This window comes from Motacilla alba, chromosome 4 (assembly GCF_015832195.1).
Source record: "Motacilla alba alba isolate MOTALB_02 chromosome 4, Motacilla_alba_V1.0_pri, whole genome shotgun sequence".
Lineage (NCBI taxonomy): Eukaryota > Metazoa > Chordata > Aves > Passeriformes > Motacillidae > Motacilla > Motacilla alba.
The window spans coordinates 18,758,106-18,776,959 of NC_052019.1; the positions used below are offsets into that span (position 1 = coordinate 18,758,106).

General features: G+C 36.1%; 1 long non-coding RNA gene across 1 annotated transcript; it reads left to right on the plus strand.

Annotated features, from left to right (window-relative positions):
• The first annotated feature begins 1,723 nt into the window (after positions 1–1,723).
• On the plus strand, positions 1,724–18,248 carry LOC119700865. The gene is made up of 5 exons (XR_005256904.1): positions 1,724–1,876; positions 4,868–4,964; positions 7,900–8,001; positions 16,377–16,458; positions 18,189–18,248. It is a non-coding gene; the product is annotated as an uncharacterized LOC119700865 (long non-coding RNA).
• The last annotated feature ends 606 nt before the right edge of the window (positions 18,249–18,854 follow it).

Below are 18,854 nucleotides of genomic sequence, written 5' to 3' on the forward strand. Positions count from 1 at the left end.
TGCTCATATTTTTCTATTGTCATTGATTAAACCTGTGGTAAAGAAGTAATTCTGAGTATACATTGCATAAATATAATAAAGTGGCAGAAAGCATTCTAAGTTAGGTACAGTATTTTGAATCATTATTATTAATTCTGAATATTCTCACTTAAACTTTAAAGAAAAATGCTTGAAGTGGTAGAAACAGGTTAGCTATTCTTTTCAGTTTTATGGGCAAGGTGTTGACAGCCTCCTACTACCTAAATGGGGCCTATAAGAAACCTGGAAAGGAAATTTTTAGAAGGGGATGTAGTGACAGGAAAAGGGGTGATGGCTTTAGACTGAAAGAAGGCAGGTTTAGATTAGACATACAGGAAAAAATCTTCCCTGTGAGAATGGTGAAGCACTGGAACAGGTGCCCAGACAAGCTGTGGATGCCCTGTCCCTGGGGCCAGGTTGGATGAGGCCTTGAGCAACCTGGTCTAGTGGAAGGCATCCCTGCTTATGGCAGGGAAGTTGGAACTACATGACTTTTAAGATCATTTCCAACCCAAACCATTCTAAGGCTCCTCACAGGCGAAAAATAATTGGGAAGAACATTAGTTTGTTTAATGTAAAGTGTACTGATGTCAGTATCCACCAAGACATTCAATAGCTCACAAATTATTGACTCTAGATCATAATCTCCATTACACTTGCAGCTGTGTTCAGTTCTTTAATGAAACCAGCCACTTTAACAGCAGAAAACATACAGTCAAGAGAATGATGACTGAAGTGTCTGGTAGCTGTTTCTTTAAACTGTGATTTCAGTTTTAATTTTTTAAAACTTATTATATGGAAGATTAAAGCGCATTTTTGACTGTATCACTTAAATCAGTCATGACTAAGTTGATACCTGTGGGCAGTGTGTTTGAATATTTAATCATAAAGTGATGGAGCATCTTATCTTGCTTGTTAGAGTGCTTCTACTCACCAGTCCATTCTGTTCTCTTATTTGACATGACCTGAATAAAGAATGACCAAAAAGTTCAGCAAGGACAGAATAAAAAAGCTATATCAATAAAGGAAAAAAGTATTTAATATCCTGATGATATTATTTCCTTAATTCATTCAGTGCTATGGAAATGGTCTTCTGAGTTATTCAAAGCCATGTAATGATGTTTGGCTTGCACAAATATAATTTAGTAAAGCAAAGCAAATATTTCTTCTTGTAAACAGAAACTAAATATAGTTAAAATTGATTTTTTTTCTCCTGTAAATTATGGAGCTCAATCTTCAACTTAAAATTTTTTTTTTTGCACTCCAATCTCTTGTCAGACTAGGGAAGCAACTTTTCCTTTTTCATGATTCTCTTGAGATCAAATACTGTTTGGAAAACCTTAAAGATAATCAAAAATGTAAGCTTTTTTCTCTAAGTACTGTAAATCAGCTAGAACACCATTTTGTCTGTAGGCCATTAGAATCAGCACAGCAGTCTTACTCCCTGACTCACTGCTGTACTGAAATGTTTACACTGTTCCTTGGGACAGCCTCAACCAGCTGAAATTATCCATTGACAGTGTACTCTCTACCTGACACGCTTTTCCTACTAGCAGCATATCTTTCCAAGGGACTCTGTTGGCTACACCTTTATACTCTTTCTGTGAGACTCTAAAGCCCAAGTCAGCTTAATGTGACAATGGCTTTCATCAGATCACTGAAAACTCTGCAGAGTTCAGATTTTTCTTTCAACTTTCAGATCTGGAGAAAGAAAATCACACAAAATTCTCTGTAGTGTGTCAATACCTGCCAAGAGTCTGGAGCTCTCTGGGTGTAGGAAGAGCAACTGGGAATCCAAGAGGGAATACCTGGCTGTGGCTGTGGCTGGGAGTACCTGCACTGTCTCCAGCTGTTACTGGTAAATCAGAATTTCTTTTGTTTGTCCCATATGCTTAACAGTTACTGGTAAGAAGATTGGCAGATTCCAAATCAAACAGGAAACCAATGCAAATGTTCAGTTGGAACTTTGTGAGCTGTTTTTCAGATATCAGAGGAGATGGCATCCAAAGTAAGTTCCCTTTGTCCTACACTGAAGTCACCCTGTTGATCCACTTTGCTGGGCAAGGGAGAGATAGAGCCTAACACACCACCTTTTGAGCCATACAGAAAAAGAGCAGATGCTGAAATGTTTTACTGCCTTATGTTGTCACAGTCTGTCATCAGTGGATTTTGCTCTCTTAACTGGCGATGTTGCATTCATATAATGCCTAGGAGCCACAAAGAAAGAAAATGAAGTGAATATGTTGCTTGTCAGCCTGCAATTTGTCTGTATGGGCATTTCACCATAGATCTTCCATCAGATGCATTCAGTTTGGAAAATGAGTCTATTTATCTTTATGTTCACTCACAAAATATGTAGCAATAAATAGTATGAAACAGTTCTAGGTTCATACTTCTGCTTACAATATTATGAATATCATAGTATATTAATTCTAGTAAAGAGTATTCAACATAAGCCAGCATTTGTGTGACACAGTTTTCTGAGAAAAGAATAAGTAGTTGGATGAGCAGTGGCAATAAGACCTGGCTCTTGTGAAGTCATGTCTTGAAGGTGAGCACCTCTGTGGATGTGTGTTCACACTCGGAACAGTACCGACAAATAGGCATGAGGGGCTTTACTTGTAGGATGATCAAAACTGTTAATGAATATGAGTTCAAATTTATTATTTTTCATTAGTTGGGAAATTAACACAAACTAGCTTCTACTCTGCTGCACAATCTCATAGAAGTTAGGGGGAAGAGAAAAATTTGACACCTCCTTGGTCACACGTGTTCTAGCTGGGCAATAGTTAAAGAACTTTTGAAGGAAACGAAACAGACTGGTAAACATGCACTGAAGGGCACTGCATAGGTGTTTTTTGAAATTGTGATGAAAAGGTTTATGAGATAAACTACATTGATAAAAGTGAGATACTGCAGTTGTGTAGGTTTAGGACTGTTTAAATAATTCAGAAAATAGTCAAAATGAGTAATTTTCTGCAAACAGAACACTTCAGAATTCACCTGACTCTTTAAGAGGGTTTTAAAGTGATAATTAAGTGTTTGAGAAGAGCTGTAATACTTGGGGGATTATGTTACACATGAAGAGAGTCCTATTTACTCTACATCAGTCAAATAGGCATAATTTTGAAATTTAAGGAAGTTATTAGAGGCGATGATTGCCAAAGCTCCTCAACATGCCATCAAGAGAAATATTCAAGATATCATGTAATATCATTTGATTTTAGTAGAAAGTAGAGTGATATAGAGGATTAATCTCTGCCAAAGAGGTGAAGTTTGGCCATGCACTGTAATGGAAATAACTGTCAAAAATGAACAATTGATTTGTGAAGTTTCCTTCCTGACTAAGTTTGCATGGCATAGCACAGAGCTGCAGAGAGAGGCTGCAGTTGAACTTGACCATCCTGTCAAGGACTGTGAAAGCAATGTATCTGTGTTAGCATGGTACTATCAAGGTTAATGTGTGCTTCTCAGTGCACAATATAAGATTCAGTGCAGTTATAAATACAGCAGTATTGTGTTTTCTGTCTGTGCTAGCCAGGTATTTTTACAAGGCTCTGAACTGAGTTCTACAGGTGTGCTCTGCCTTGGAAGAGACATGCAGTGCCCTCAGCAGTGACTGAGGGCTGTTGTGTGTGGTTATGCATGGAATCCATAGTAATAATGAGACTATTTTTTTTGTGAACATACAAAAATAAAGAAATCAGTGTATTAATAGCATTTGCAACTAACATTCCAAGTTAATACAGAGAAGTATAGTATAACTTCAATGATTTAATGAGAAATCCAATGTATTATATATTCTGTAAGTGTTCTGTCCTGTTCTAAGCAGTATGAGATGCTTCAGAACCCTATCCTAATGGCTGATTATCTTTTATTTAGAAATTTAAAAGTCTGTTTGCATGTAACTTGATTTTTGAGTGATTTGATCTGTTTTTCCAGAATGTCCAGAATTTTTACACAGGATACAGATATGTCTGAATCCCTGCTGCTCATGATGTCAACTGTTAATGCTAAGTACATGAGGAGATGGTGTTAAATAGAACCTAAATTTTTGATTGGAAAATTGCTTTATTTCCTTGTTTCCGTGCTGTTCCTGTCTGAGACAGCAGCTCAGCAGCTTAGATTTGACAGCTACAATTATGAAATTGGAATGCCAAAGAGAATTTTTTTTGTTTCAAAGAGTTAAATCCCAGTTAGTGTTAGAGCTACATTATTGCACATCTCTCCACAAAGAAACATTGCATTCCCCCAAGGAAACACATTGGAAAAGAAAAAAAAGTTTTAAATACATTTCAATCACAGTGATTTCTCATGGCTTTTTTTATATTTTTAACAATTTTTAAGTGGCACATGCAGATTGTTCATTCCTGTGCTGATTTGTAGCATAGGAAAATGGCTTTAAGACTAATTGCCCATCAATGAGAATTTGTATATTACATCTCAATTTATCTTTTATAAAGTGAATAAACATGAAAATTTTCCACAACACGAAGTTGCACCACATAACTTACAAAACAAAAAAGTGTATATCAGCATTTAAGCTACACATTTTTTGTTGGATGGATCTGACAAGATCTGTGGTTAACAACATGTAGTCAGTTGTAATAGACATAAAAACATGTTTAGTCATTTTTCTAGGCCTAATTAGGGGATGAATACCTGAGAGAAAAGAAAAACATAGTCTGGAATGCAATTATATGGGAAATTTAATCTTATGTCTGACTGCAAAGCTTTGTATGTTTGTATGCAGTTTGTAGGATTTAAGTTGAAAGAGAAATATTCCTGTATTCTTTATCCCTGATTCATCCTTGTTAGTATTTTTTCTCTCTTTTTCTTTTCTCTGCAGTTTCGTGATAAAATAATTCTCAAAATGGACTTGGATTTAATCCTCTGTATCTGCCTCTTGCCTTCTGCATTTTGGCAGGTTTGAAAACCACAGCCCGGTATGAATTTCTCTTTGAAATCTTTCTTCTCTGTTCATATTGCCAATTCATTTGCAGGACCCTTGAGCAATAGTTTGCATTGGTATGCATATGAAATCTTATGATGAAGTTTAAATATTTATCAGCAAAAGTTATATAGGTGTAACAGTAGAACTTTTGCTAGTATTTCTCTCACATACAGAAGGAAGTTTGGGATTATTGACTAGTATATCAGTAGTGTTAGTGTTAGTATCAGGCTGTGTTAGGTAGTCTTCTTTCACTGCTCCCAGAAATACACAGCAAAGATGTTTGGTGGTCACAGCCTTGGCAGTTAGGTAACGAAACAATGTGGTGTTTTCTAATGCCATGGAGTGTTTCACTAATTAAGTAAACATTGCTCTGCACTGTTATTGTGTGATGGTGCATTTAGATTTGGAATTGCTTTTCCCTCAACTGCTGCATGATGCCTTGTTTTTGCATAATATCACCTAAATCATGCAACTACAATTGTATGATTTTATCAGGCCATTGTCCTCAGAAATCAAAGTAGTGCTAATGTGTATTCATGCAGAATTTGGTTGAGTGGGTGTGCTCATGTCTTCCTAGAAGGATGGTAACTTGGTGATTTTCTCACACATCCAAAACAGAAAGGCCTTGTAGAGGAACTTAGGGAGACCAGCAGTCAATTCCCTTTCCTTTCCCTCCTTGTTGGCTTTTTGTCTTTTGATCGTTTTTCAATCAGTAAAACATTGTTTTAGCTGTTAGCAGGTGATGGAGTGAAATCAGAATCCTGCTGAATGAAAACCAAAATGTGACACTGGAATAAGAAACCAGAAAACCAATGGTAATGAAAAGTCAAAAAACATGAGCCGGGGAAATTTAACAAGCTATCACAATGATAGGGTTTAGGCCAATGTAGTCTGTAAACAGCAATCTCAATGTAAACTTTATGTCAGTTTGAAAAATCATATATTTTAAAAAAATCTCTCCTGTTGATACTGGTTATCATTCTGTGGTAGTACTGGGGGGAAAAAGGCAAAAAAAATTAAATCAAAACCTTCTACTTTTATGTTAAGCATAGATTCTGATATCATGTAACAGATCATGCTGGGATGAAGTGTATTGAAGTAAATGCCATGAGGTATTTTGAAACAGATGCATTTGCATCAGAGTAAGACTTGCTATTCAAAATTCTCTTTGCAGTGCCTGTAAGATGGCTTAAACACTGATATTGAATTTGTGGTGTAAAGACCTTATACGTAATTTTGGACTCTTAATGGTCAGGAAGTAGCAGATAGATCATTCCAAATGGTATTGTGTATGGTGGTGACTGAAACCACTGTAACCCTCTAAAAAACAAAATGATTCGTTTGTTGTTCTGTGTGTATGGGGATCCCCTACAAATCAGTTTGACCTCATAGAATCAAGTTGTGAGGCAATTAATACGTATGCATTTAAATTGACTGATGATATCACTTTAACTAAAGTGGAACTTCTGTAAAAGCATCATCATAGCCATAGTCCTCTTGTTTTATTTACTTGAAGATGATTGTGTAGTATACGTGGTTTTCTAAAGCAAAACAGAAATTAAAATCCCCCAATGCTTACACTACTGTTTAGAAAGAGAAGAAACCACAAAAAACCCTCTAAAAACCAGCACTCTCTGTTCATAAAAAGCTGAAAAGGTTAAAAAAGTAAGTTAAGGACATTGAGTATTACACTCCTAGGCTGGTGGTAATACTTTATGACTTCCCTGTAACATGCACAGCAGAGTACAGCAACTTCTGTGTTGAGTTACTAGCACATTGTATTCATTCTGACAAAGAGTGAGAAAATGTAATGGCATTTAATCTTTGACTTGCACTGGACTCTGAAACAAATCCATTTTTTACTAATTCTACATTGCCTATGCTTGCAAACTGAGAAAAATGCAGTAGGGAGCTAAAAGCACAACAAATAGCTTGGTGAAACTATCCTCTCAGCACAGAGAAGTGCCAATGCCAATGTGGTTATTATGTATATACTTATCAGTCCTGCCTTCCTTTTCCTTTGTTCTTCTTTTTCTTTCTGCTAAAAAAATATCCATTTGACAACTGCTTGATTTCCAAGTTGGAGCTCTAAATCTCAGTCATGGTTGCTTTGAAATGTTTAGAAATTAATCTGGTGTTTCTTCAAATTGTAAAGAAAGACAGAATCAAAAATCTTTCTACTGAAGCCATATGAATCTGATCTATATGCCTGGGTAAATTTTAAATGTAATAAAGCCCTAAATTCCCTAAAGTTACATCATACAAGCCCCTTGGTTTCATTTGGGAGACTAAAAATTTTAACAGTGGGCCCTGAAGACTTCAGAAAATATTAGCATAATGTAACAAAGAGATTCACATTCAAGGTAACTGAATTTTTAATCCATCTTCAAGTTCAGTAGGAAGAACAACCTACGTGCTTTAGTAAGAATATTTATTTGACTAAAACTGGTCACACTGGGTAAAGCTGTATTAAAGATAGTGTTGCAATTTACATGTGGAATCCATTATGGTGACATCATACTTATTTATGGTTTGAGGTCATCATGCAATTCTAAAAAACAAAGCAATATAAATAAAATCTTTAGAGCTTAATGGGTAATGGAACATCTAATTTACTGACTGTTGTCACAGGGTAATTCTATAAATCTTTACACTTCAATTTAATTTAGGATACAGAAGAAATCCATTTACAAGCACTTAAGCTGTGTTAGGATGTTGGTTGCACTTGGTGATTTCCTTAGGATTTACCACGATGGCCTGAGTTATAGAAATACTATTTCAAGTTAAGGGAAAAACTGACCTGGGTTCAAGCTGAAAACAAATGTTCTGACAACTCAAGTTTAACTCATCTGTCAGTATCTCCGAGCTCTTTGCAAGAAACAAAACAATGGTTTTTTACTGTTATGTTGGTTCTTAATCTTCAATAGATGCATGTATACTGGGAGTAGAAGAAAGAAGATAGAGGAAGAACAGGGGGAGAAAGCCCTAAATGAGAGACTGACTAGCAAAATGGAATCTGAGCTTGAACTGTGAGTAATGGAAACAGGTAGCTTCCTGAATGGAAATTCTATACCAAGAAAAAGTTCTGTCTACATGGAAGTCAAAATGCTGTTTGAAAATAGTGGCCCCATACTTTAAGTATGATAGGACAGGTATAGTGAACAATTATTGCTATTTGGATTAGATAAGAAATAGCAAATTTACTTTAAGGAAATTGTCAAAAGGTCTGGTGCAGTTAGAAGCTGTTATCTAGTAACTCAAATAGAAAAAAGATGACAGGTGGTTTGCCATAGTTGAGAAACATAAGAAATAGCTACCCTTTTCACTGTGCATATGAATAGATTATAAAATGCAATTTAATTCAGACTGGTAGCTAGGAAGGATGCACAACCAGTCTTCATAGTAGAAAAAGGCATCTATCTTATCCATCATTCATTGTGGACTAACAGTGTTTTGTCATTCTGTGCATGATCAGTAAACCCTCATTTTCCAAAAGTAGGAAAACTTTCAGAGGCTTTGTTTTGGCTCTGTATTTATGCATATATCCTACCAACATTATTTTCTACCTCTGAGATACTGTATAAACATTAATTAATTATTCCTTGTCATAAATCTGTGAAATAGATCATTATTTTCAACATTTTCAGCACCATCATTTTTGCTATGGGTAAAATTGAAAATGAGAGACTTTTAAAGGCAATAATTACATTTTTGTTTTTTCTGCTTGAATTATTTTCTGGGGACTAGTTTGGTTTAAATGGCAGTGGTAAAATGTCCATTTCTCTTCTGTAAGAGATCTGCCAGGGATAAGGATAATCTGAGAATGTGAAGAACATCAAGATAATTTTTCCCACTCCATGATAGCTCATGACATTATCAGGTGTATTATTACTATATAAAGGAAGGCATTGCTTGTGTCAGAGGCAGTGCTTTGTAACAAGAGGTCACAGCTGACGTGAAACGTCCATTTAATATCTTTGAAGTCATGCCCAGCTTTTCCAAATGAAGCCCATGAAACTCCTTGGGACATTGAGGATTTGTTACCAACCTTCCCAAGCTACATCAAACAATTGCATTGAGTTCTGGTAGAGCATAGTACTCAGATTTTTAGCTTTAGCTACTTTTACCTGCTACTACAAGTCTAGTGTTCCAAGCTAGTACATCTGACAAACTTAAAATGAAAAGATCCTTTGCAAAAGAAATATTATTAATTTATAATTGGAAATACAGGGACCAAAAATTGTAGTTGAAGATCTGTATTAACTTGCCCACCGATGAAATACAAGCAGTGGACTCTGAAATGATTGTTCACTATCAGAGTTTTAAATGTTCTTGTTTGCTTGGGAGGATTTTATGGGAATTTAAAATAGAATTTGAATAGCTGAAAATCAAGAAAATGACATTTAAAAATGACATAGGAGATTGCCTCAACGCATTGAATGCTCTGCTCTATATAGCTTATTCGGTTAGTTTAATTGTAAAGAGGAGAAAATATTTTGTTTGTGCTGTAGCTATCAAACAGAAATGAAAGATGGAAAGGGCATATTAGGTCACCTTGAGGCCAAATTCACAGGTGCTGGAAGCTGGTATAATTCCACTGATGTCAATTCCTATTCTTTTCACTTGGAACTGCAGATGCTCAGCACCCCTGAAATCCCTGATGTGTATTCAGATTGTTCTTTTTACTACAACACAGTTTTTAGTGCACAGTCCCCTACATTTTTGCTCATTATTATGGTGATGTATTGGCTAACGAAAACATTCCTGTTCTGCTGTATGTTTTCACCTCTATCATATTTAGCAGATTTAGTCTTCGGCAACTAAATGCAAGCAGAATGATACTTCCACCTTTTACACCAGAAAGCCAGGAGTCAAACCAGCAGAATCTGCTAATGCATTTACAGAGGTATAAATTACCAACATGGTTTCAAGTCTGGAGTGTTTTGATTGTGAGGGAATGAAGTGAAAATGTGGCACAAAAGAAAAACTCTTCGCAGAAACCATCAATAAGTAATGACTTTTTAAACAAAAATTCATTTGGATTCATTGCCACCAAAATATACTTCAAAGAATGTTCTAAACATAAATTTTTAGAATAGTTGTTGACAGATTTCTATATATTATATATGGAAATTATAATTTAAATACAATTAATAAACTATAGATGTATCTATTTACTATTTTTTTCCAATTGTTCAATTTTTTTCATTTTTCTGAATTGTCCTCTAGAGGATTTATGAAAGGGTACAAAGTCAGAGCAGTATAGGGTAGAGTTAAGGAACCAGAAAGGGGTATTTTGGAAAATGTTAAATGTATTTTAAAAAACTAGCAAGTGGGATAGTTTCTGGGTTAGAGTTGCTGCTTAGAATCATAGCACAGCAGTAACTTAGACAGTGAGATGGAGAAATCGCTTACACTTGTATGTACTCTGAGTTCCAAGGAAAAATGTGGTTACTATAGCAACTGCCACATTACACTTAGGCAGTCTTTGGAATAGATTAAATTGCTGAAAACCTCAAGGTTTTGTTTGACTCTGTTGAGAACTGCAGCTAAATGCACTCGAGTTACTTAATCAAAGGTATGTTAGTGTGCATATTCTTACATGTTACTGAAACTTTGGCTAGTTACTTTGGCTAGTTACTTTAGCTTAGTTTTTTTTTTTTTTTTTTTGGTTTTTTTTGGGTTTTCTTTGGTAGCATATACTAATTCAAAATAATTGTGTCATTTTCCTTTACTGTTTAGGTGGAATCCATTTGGCTATATGTATATATAAGATAGACACTGAATGTGAGAAACATACTATAGAAAATTTCCTGCCATGAGATATAGCCAAGGGGTTTAGAAAATCAAAGTACTGGTTACTCTAGGAACTTTGTTTGGAAACCTTCCTAAGATTCTATAAAAAATTAGCCATTAACCACTGTGGCAGCAGAAAGCAAGTTGTTGTGTTTTGTTTTTTGGGGAAATTCACTCTGTGGGCTCAGTGAAGTTGGTCAACTATTGCAGATAAAGTCATCTAACATACATCCATTATCTGAACAATATTTCATGCTTTGTGTTAAAAGTGCTTAAATGCAGTGATTTGGAGGAGTGATGATTTATACCTTCCTGATATGTTTAATGACTTAAGAGGCAGGGAAATTTTGTTGCAAATATTTTTTGGATGGTGTTCATGCAGAACAAAATACAAAATAAACATAGGATGGAGCTGTAGAAAACAACATTTTTTCTTTGAACAGCTGAGATGCCACAATATGTCGTGCTATGCTAAGAAAACTATAGATAGTTTTGCATTGTAGGCCTTTTGGGCCTCCCCAAGTTGTGACTTCTGACAGAGAAAGTAGGTACTGCAGTAGCATTGTAGTATTGAGGAATTTAAAACTGAAACCTTGGGATTATAAACGCTTGTATATTGTAGTAGATGTTTTTGTTGTTGTTATTCTAGACCATTTCCTCTGTTCTAGGGAGTTAATATAACAATATGATAATAATATAATAATATAATAACAGCACTGTGGTTGCTCTTGATTCTTCCCCCTGCTTAATGAACAGTTTTTGTTTTCTCCTGCTGCCTCTGTTCTGGGCTTGCCCTGCTGGGGGAGGGAATGAAGCACCTGGCAGAGTCAGGGTTCTGGGTTGCTTTGGTTCTGGTTTTTTTCTAATGGGACATGGAAAACTCTGCCTACTTCACATGTTTACTTATTTCACCTTCTCAGTTAGATTTCCCAAAGTCTAGAGTATTTGGCAGCCTCTCCAGAAAGCAACAGGGCATGGCTCTTCTCAAGGTCTGAGTTTTCACCTACCTCCTTACAGGTCAGCCACTGCCCTTCCCTTTCTAAATGTAACTCTTTCTTTAGAAATAATTTTTCATTTTTACATGTTTCCTTCACAAATCCTGACAGTCTCTAAAGCTTTACTTTGTTCAGATGTTCAATCTTTATTTTATCTTTTTTAGCCAGTGCTTCTTATTGATTTATTTACCTATTTGGTGGTTATTTGGTGACATGACTGTGTGGTGCTTTATTTTCTGTTTAGTGCTCTAAGTTTTAGACTGTATTAGTGCTTTCTTCCACCCTTCAAGGTAATTCCTGTTTTTCCCTGAGAGGACACAGAAGTCTGGTGCTGAAACATTAGCAAATCTTTTGTAATGCGTGACAGTTACTTAATTTACTTTCTGTACCTGATACAATAGCTCTTACAGCTTTTGAATATGTCATTTGGTATTTTACATAGAAGTGCTGCATCAGTTTCTTTGTAACTTCCAAGTAAGGATTAGATTTAACAGCACCAGGTTATCTAGGATTGCAGTTATTGGCTCTATGTATTTATGAAATACATTATCATAAATATTCATGATTTCTTGTGTGTATTTGATATCAGTTTGCAATGTTAATCCTGCCTCAGGACCAACTTCCATCATGACAAGTACAAGAAATGTATTCTTCTTGCCTACTTTGTGAGCTTCATATATTAAAACCTTTGAAACACACACAATGTAATTTGCCTTGCTTTGTCCCCTGTGGTATTTGTCTCAATACCTTGTCATTGAATTTTCATAGGAGCTACATCTTTTTCCTTGTCGGGTAACCTGGGTTCTGTCTTTGTCATAAACTGTGACTTTGCTCTTTTGTTACCCACTTCATTTTATCACCTTTGAAAACTGGTGCCTGTGCTGTCAATTCCATGGCAAAACACATCCTTGTGCTGTGTTGGAGATGGTCAGACTCAGAGTGATTATTTGAAGGTGAGACACTGTTCTTGTTTAGAGTTCTAGGGAAATTAAAAGAAGAGAAAAATGGTTTATAGACAGAAGGAGGCTGTCTTCAACTCTTTTCACAGTAAATCCAGCTGAAAGCAAAGCAGGTATAAAACTGCAGCACACTGTGGGAAACAATTCCCTGTATGCTTCATTCACTTGGGTTGGTTTATTGTTATTTTTTCTCCCAAGCTTCTCACTCTTAGTCAATATTAAAATCCGGGTTTGGCTATAGTAATACTACTATATATTCATGTGAAAATGTGTGACATCCAGCTTAGTTTGCTGAGGATGACTTTCTGAGCAGACACAGGGATACAGCTGAGAATTACAATTAAATGAACATTTCTGCTCAGTTTTCTTGATTATAGGCATCAAAAGTATTTTTATCTGTATTTCCATTAATTCACTTTTTGATCAGTTCCCATAACCAGATAGTTTTGAAATGAAGGATAATTTTTAGTACATAAAATACTTGAAGAAAAATGCCTACTTACTACTTTTATATTGATGCTGGATTCTCAATATCAAATGAGAACAGGTTACCATTAAGAAGTCCTACAATCTTGTATATCCCAGTTTTCATTCACTATTAGCAAGGTTCGTAGTTGTCAGGACCTGTCAGTTTTTTAACAATTTACTTCACCTGTTTTTAGTTACAGTAAAAACTTAGGTCATTGTTTATCGTGCAAAACTTATTTTGCTCCCTCGTCTTGCTAAAATTATGTCCAAGTTTTGTTTGCTACTTTTTTTTTTTTAATTTCTAGATACATCCGTAGATGCAAAAGCTGAGAAAACAATTAGACATTCCAAGTGACTTTTAGAAAGAGTCTAGGTTATAAACAGGGCAAAGGACGTCTTGGTACACAGGAGGATGAGGATTTGGGCTGTTAAAAGGTCTCTTCTGTGAGAACAGCCACTGGCTGTCCCTGTGTTGCTCAGAACCAGTTTCAGCTTGCTCTGAAATGGACCCACCACTGGTCAAAGCTGATTAGAGCAGTCACGCTTGTGGTGTCTCTGTATAAATGTACTTTTGAAAGAGTAAAAAATGCCACACAGCAGCTGTGAAAAAGAGGACGGAGACATGAGAAAAAAATGTTGAAACAACCTCACAGACACCAAGGTTGATGTAGGAAGGGATGTTAACAGGTGTCAGAACAGAGATTCCCCTGCATCCCAAGGAGCAGAACATGGTAATGCAGGTTGAGCCCCTGCAGCCCATGGGACACACGGTGGAGCAGATATGCTGCAAACTGCAGCCCATGGAGGATCCCAGGCTGGAGGAAGTGGTTATGTCATAAAGGAAGCTGCAGCCCAGGTGGAGCCCACACGGAGCAGGTTTGCTGGCAAGACCCGTGGACTGTAGAGAACCCACACTGGAGCTGTCTGTTCTTGAAGGACTGTGCTGTGTGCAAAGAATCCGTGTTGGAGCGCTTTATGAACAACTTCAGTCCATAGGAAGGAGCCACACAGGCAAGTTGGGAAGAGCTGTATCCTGTGGGAAGGATCCCATGTTGCAGATGGAGAGCAGCGTGGGGAGGAAGGAGAAGCAGAGATGGAATGTCATTATGGACTGACCACAACCCCCACTCCTTATCCCACTGTACCACTTAGACCAGGGAGAAAGTTGAAGAGTGAGGAGTGAAGGAGGGAAGTTGAGCCTGGGAAGAAGGGGGTGTGAGGGGAAGGCATATTTAGTTTAGTCTTTTTCTCATCATTCTAGTCTATTTTTAATTGGCAGTAAATTAAATCAATCTTCTCCAGCTAGAGTTTGTTTTGCACATTGCAGTTTCCTGTCCTTATTAAGCTGTGAGCATTTCCATTTTGTTTCACTTCCTTGTTTTGCCGGGGAGGAGGAATGGAGAGTGGTTCAGGGGGCATCTGGCAGCCAGTCAAGGTTAACCCACTGGACATAATTTGCAGTCTTGTAAGAAGTAGAAGCTATCTTTGGCTGATGGATTCCTCATGTGAAGAAATGTAGTTGTGTTTTCTATAATTCCAGTGCTTATTGCTGTACCATTTGCAATGCCCTATAATATGCTGAAAGAAGAATCTACATGTAGAGCTTCCCTAAACCAGTTTTCAGTAAACTGGGGAACTGATACTAAATGAAATACATGAAACTGAAAAGGCAGGGCACCTTGCTGTATTCAAAATGAATTTTCAAAGACACACAAAGGAAGTACCTTCCGTACACATTCTAGGCAGTATTTTTTAGCACAGAAAAGATAATTGGAAAATTATAATGCTTTTATTGGGATGTCCACTTAATCTGTTTTTTCCTAGCTAATCATTAATTCTTTTATCACTTACCAATCTGTTTATAAAAAAATTACAATCTTTTTTCCACTGATATTCTAGATACTAAAGTGTAAGATTGCAAAATCACCAAGGGCAAGTGAAATTAGCACAAGGTATGTGAGGCTTAGAAAAAGGGAAAAGGAAAGAAACATGAAAATACAATGGGGTGAGGTGAGAAAAAAAAAGAACAAAGATAAGTACTTAAATATGAAAAGGTCAAAAAGTGAGAAGAAAGAAAAGAAAAATATTCTGAAGTAATAAACAGTAGCTATTCACTTAATGAAACAGGTGTATCTCTGAGTGTACCCACAGGTATTTATCTAGAGAACTTCTGAAGCAAGTGTCAGCTGATTTTTTAGAGAAAAATTATAGTGATATACTTCAGCCATCAACAAAGGTACTAGCCAGATGCCACAAATGAATGTTTTCTCTGTGTTTTGTGGCTTCTTGGTACCTGTGGTGGATTAGATTTCACTTAAAATTAGCTGTTAAAATCTGTCACTCTTTGAAGGACCTGCTGCAGGGTTAATCAAACTGTACAGCGGCTGTTGAAGAGCCATTAAAACTGTACAGAAGAAAACTAATAAAATGGTCAGAGAAATAGGATGATTTCTGCTGTGGAAGGGATTACAGGAAGGCAAACATCTGTAGTGAACTTGAGTGAGGAAAGCCTTCAGCCCTGTGTGCCAAGAGCTATGTGAATGTTCTCAGTAAAATTAAAAAACCCCATTCCTTCAGAGTAGAAGACTAGAAAGGTATTACCAAGCAATAGCAAAGTGCATATGCTACATGGAAAACGCTTTCTTAAAAGTTGCATGGAGACCCAGTACACGACAGAGTTTAGGATTTCTTTTTGGAATAGCATTTCATCTTTTTGGTGTAGGACTTAATCCATAGTCCATGCCTTGTGGCCAAGCTCCTGCTATTGTTTCCTAATTCCATGGTCATCTCTCGCAGCCCCATTTTATCTTCCTATTGTTTTGTATTTTTAAACTTTTTTAAGATGAACACCTGTTCTGTCAGTGCTAATGTCTGTGAACTCACTCTGTGTTTTAATCATCTCTGACTAGGAAAATCATTCAGGCTGCAGTTTTTCCTTCACATTTATGCTTATTGGAAAGAATAAATTTTCTCACACTCAGGGAAGGGACTCGAAAATGCTGCACTGTCTTGCTGACAGCATTGCTGTCCTAGAATGTTTTAGCATCATTGTAAATATGAGCATGAATATACAGAAATTACTTCAACTGAGTATGTTTTTTGAGTAGGAAGAAATCACAGGTTTTCACATACAGAGGTGCCAACCTACTCCAGTGTCAGTAGTGATTTTCCTTCTATCTTTCACAGGCATACCTAGTAGTGAAAACTGTGAAGACTGATTCATCTGCCAGGCCTTCCTTCACAGAGCTCCTGAATGATCCCTCCATCTGTATGCAAAATGACATTTGAGCAACTGCTTTTCATTTGTTTTGAGTTTTTCAATGTGTACAGATTAGATGAGTATTAGGATGTCCTAATTAATCATGCAGGGAGATAGGGGAGACTAGTTATTTACATAACTCTGACTCCTAAGTAGAAAGACATCTCCTCATTTCTCTGTAAGTTCAGTCCCTGACCCTTGCATTCCTTGTCCCATTCTCATTCCCTTCAACTTCAGAAAATTATTGCAAAATTTTGTCCCCCTCAAAGTGAGTGAGAAACTTTGTAAGTAGCCAGTTTCACTGAAGCCACTAAATTGATATACACTGGACCTAAATCCCTAAATCATCCCTGGCATAATTCTGTTGCCACTAATTGGGACATGTGTGCAAGTTGCTGGGGTGTAAACAACAGGTTTGTTCAGTTCATAATTTATAATACTTTCAGCTTGGAATGTTAATATTTTGTTTCTGTATGGTTTTTACAATAGAAGGCATTACAATAAAGCCTTTCATACACAAAACACTGCCACAGTATTTGCAGTTAGACCATATATTATATGTAAAATAATAATACATTTCAAAGTAGAGGAGAAAGAACAAAGTAGACATAATTAAAAAAGGTTCATCTTTCAGCACAGCAAATGTTTACTTTCTCAATATCACTTTCTGTGGATTTCTTTTGGATTTGTTTTTCTTAGTTTTCTTATTTTTAGGAGCTATGCTAGTTCTATTGTATTAATACCACATCCTATAGTATTCTCTGGGTTTTTCTTGGCAAAAATTCTGTGTGTGATGCACACACAGTAAGTACACATAAGATTGTAAAACCTCAAAAAAAGTAAAACAAATTTCACCAAAGATATAATTCACATGGAAAATATTTTTGGTGAGATTTTTAGGTCAGTGTTATAACTTGTTTTATTTTAGAGCTTTTCAAGTAGATGCTGCAAGGATGCTTTTATAATGCAAACATTTACCCTTCTTTTCCCAAACAGATTTTATTCAAGTTGGATTTACTTCTGTATTTTAGGGATGTACAGAAACCACAGATGCAGTCCTGATCTGATTGAGTGATATCATTGATTATTTTTAGTGGTTTCTAAAAAAGGTTTTATCATAGTTTCTTACTATATTTAAACCTCTGCCAACTATGTGTAAACAAAATACTGGAGTTTTTGACTGAGTGGTCCCAACAGCCTAATGTGATTTTCAGATGCATACATGAAAAGCAAGTCATAAAATTACAGGAGGGAATAATGGAGAGAAAAATAAGGAAAGTTATGTTTGAGAGTAAATGAAATTAGTCAGAGCATTGTGATTCTAGAAGAAACTAAATTATGCCATAATTAGATCAAGCCAAAACATTTCAGGAGAAAGGCTTTTAAACCCACAAAATATATTGATTTATTATCTTAATGCATTTGATAAATAGCTTCAGAAAAGATAAAAGCAAACAACATGATTCAACAAAATAAACATATTTATTCCCTCTCCCAAAATAAGAAAAAGGTGATATTTAGCTTTACACCACATGAAACTTTGAGATTAAAGTCCCCCAATAAAAGCATCCAACCCAAACAAAGCATTCTACTTTAATTGACCGGAATGTTTAGGCTAAGCAAATGCCATCACAGGGGGACAGACTAAAAAAAGATGTGAATTTATTGTAAAGTACTGTAGTCATATCCAGAGGTGGGATGTGGTAATTTGTGACATTTCTGCTCTTTCTTCTTCCTAGTCATTGGTGCCTCTGGGTGTACACTGAACATAATGCAAGAAGTCTATCAATATGGGTAAGTAAGTGAAAAAACCCAAGTTGTCTTAGGTCAAATGTGAAGGACCAATATTGTGAGGATGTGGTTTTTTTTTGTTAAAAATATTTCAGGTCACAGTCAGACCTATGTGGATCAGAGTTCATATGATAAGATTAATATGGAAACTGCATTCTATCCAAAGTATATTTTTCCATAAACTTATTTTCATGTAAATTTAAACTGTTATGGGAGATTTCTTTGTCCAAAAGAAAACGGGTAGTTTATACATATTGTTCTGAAAGTTGTGATTACATGTTACTAGGATGTGAAGCCCTGGCAATGTTGTCAGAAAGGTTTTCTCTATCTAAAGCAGATAGAAGATGTATCATGTATCATTAGAATTATAAGAACATAAATAAGAAAAGAAGGGGATGACTAACAGATCTTTGTTTGTTTAGGAAAAAAAAGACTAAAAATGTTATTCAGTGCTGGACTCAAATTTATTGCTGCTCTGATTCAGCTATTAAGAAACCCACTTATCCACAATACAAGGTGACACTGTAATGCATTTATAATATTCTGTGCTACCATTATGCTACCAAGTTTTGAATGCTAATAGGGTCATCTCTTGTTTGCTCAATACAATGTAC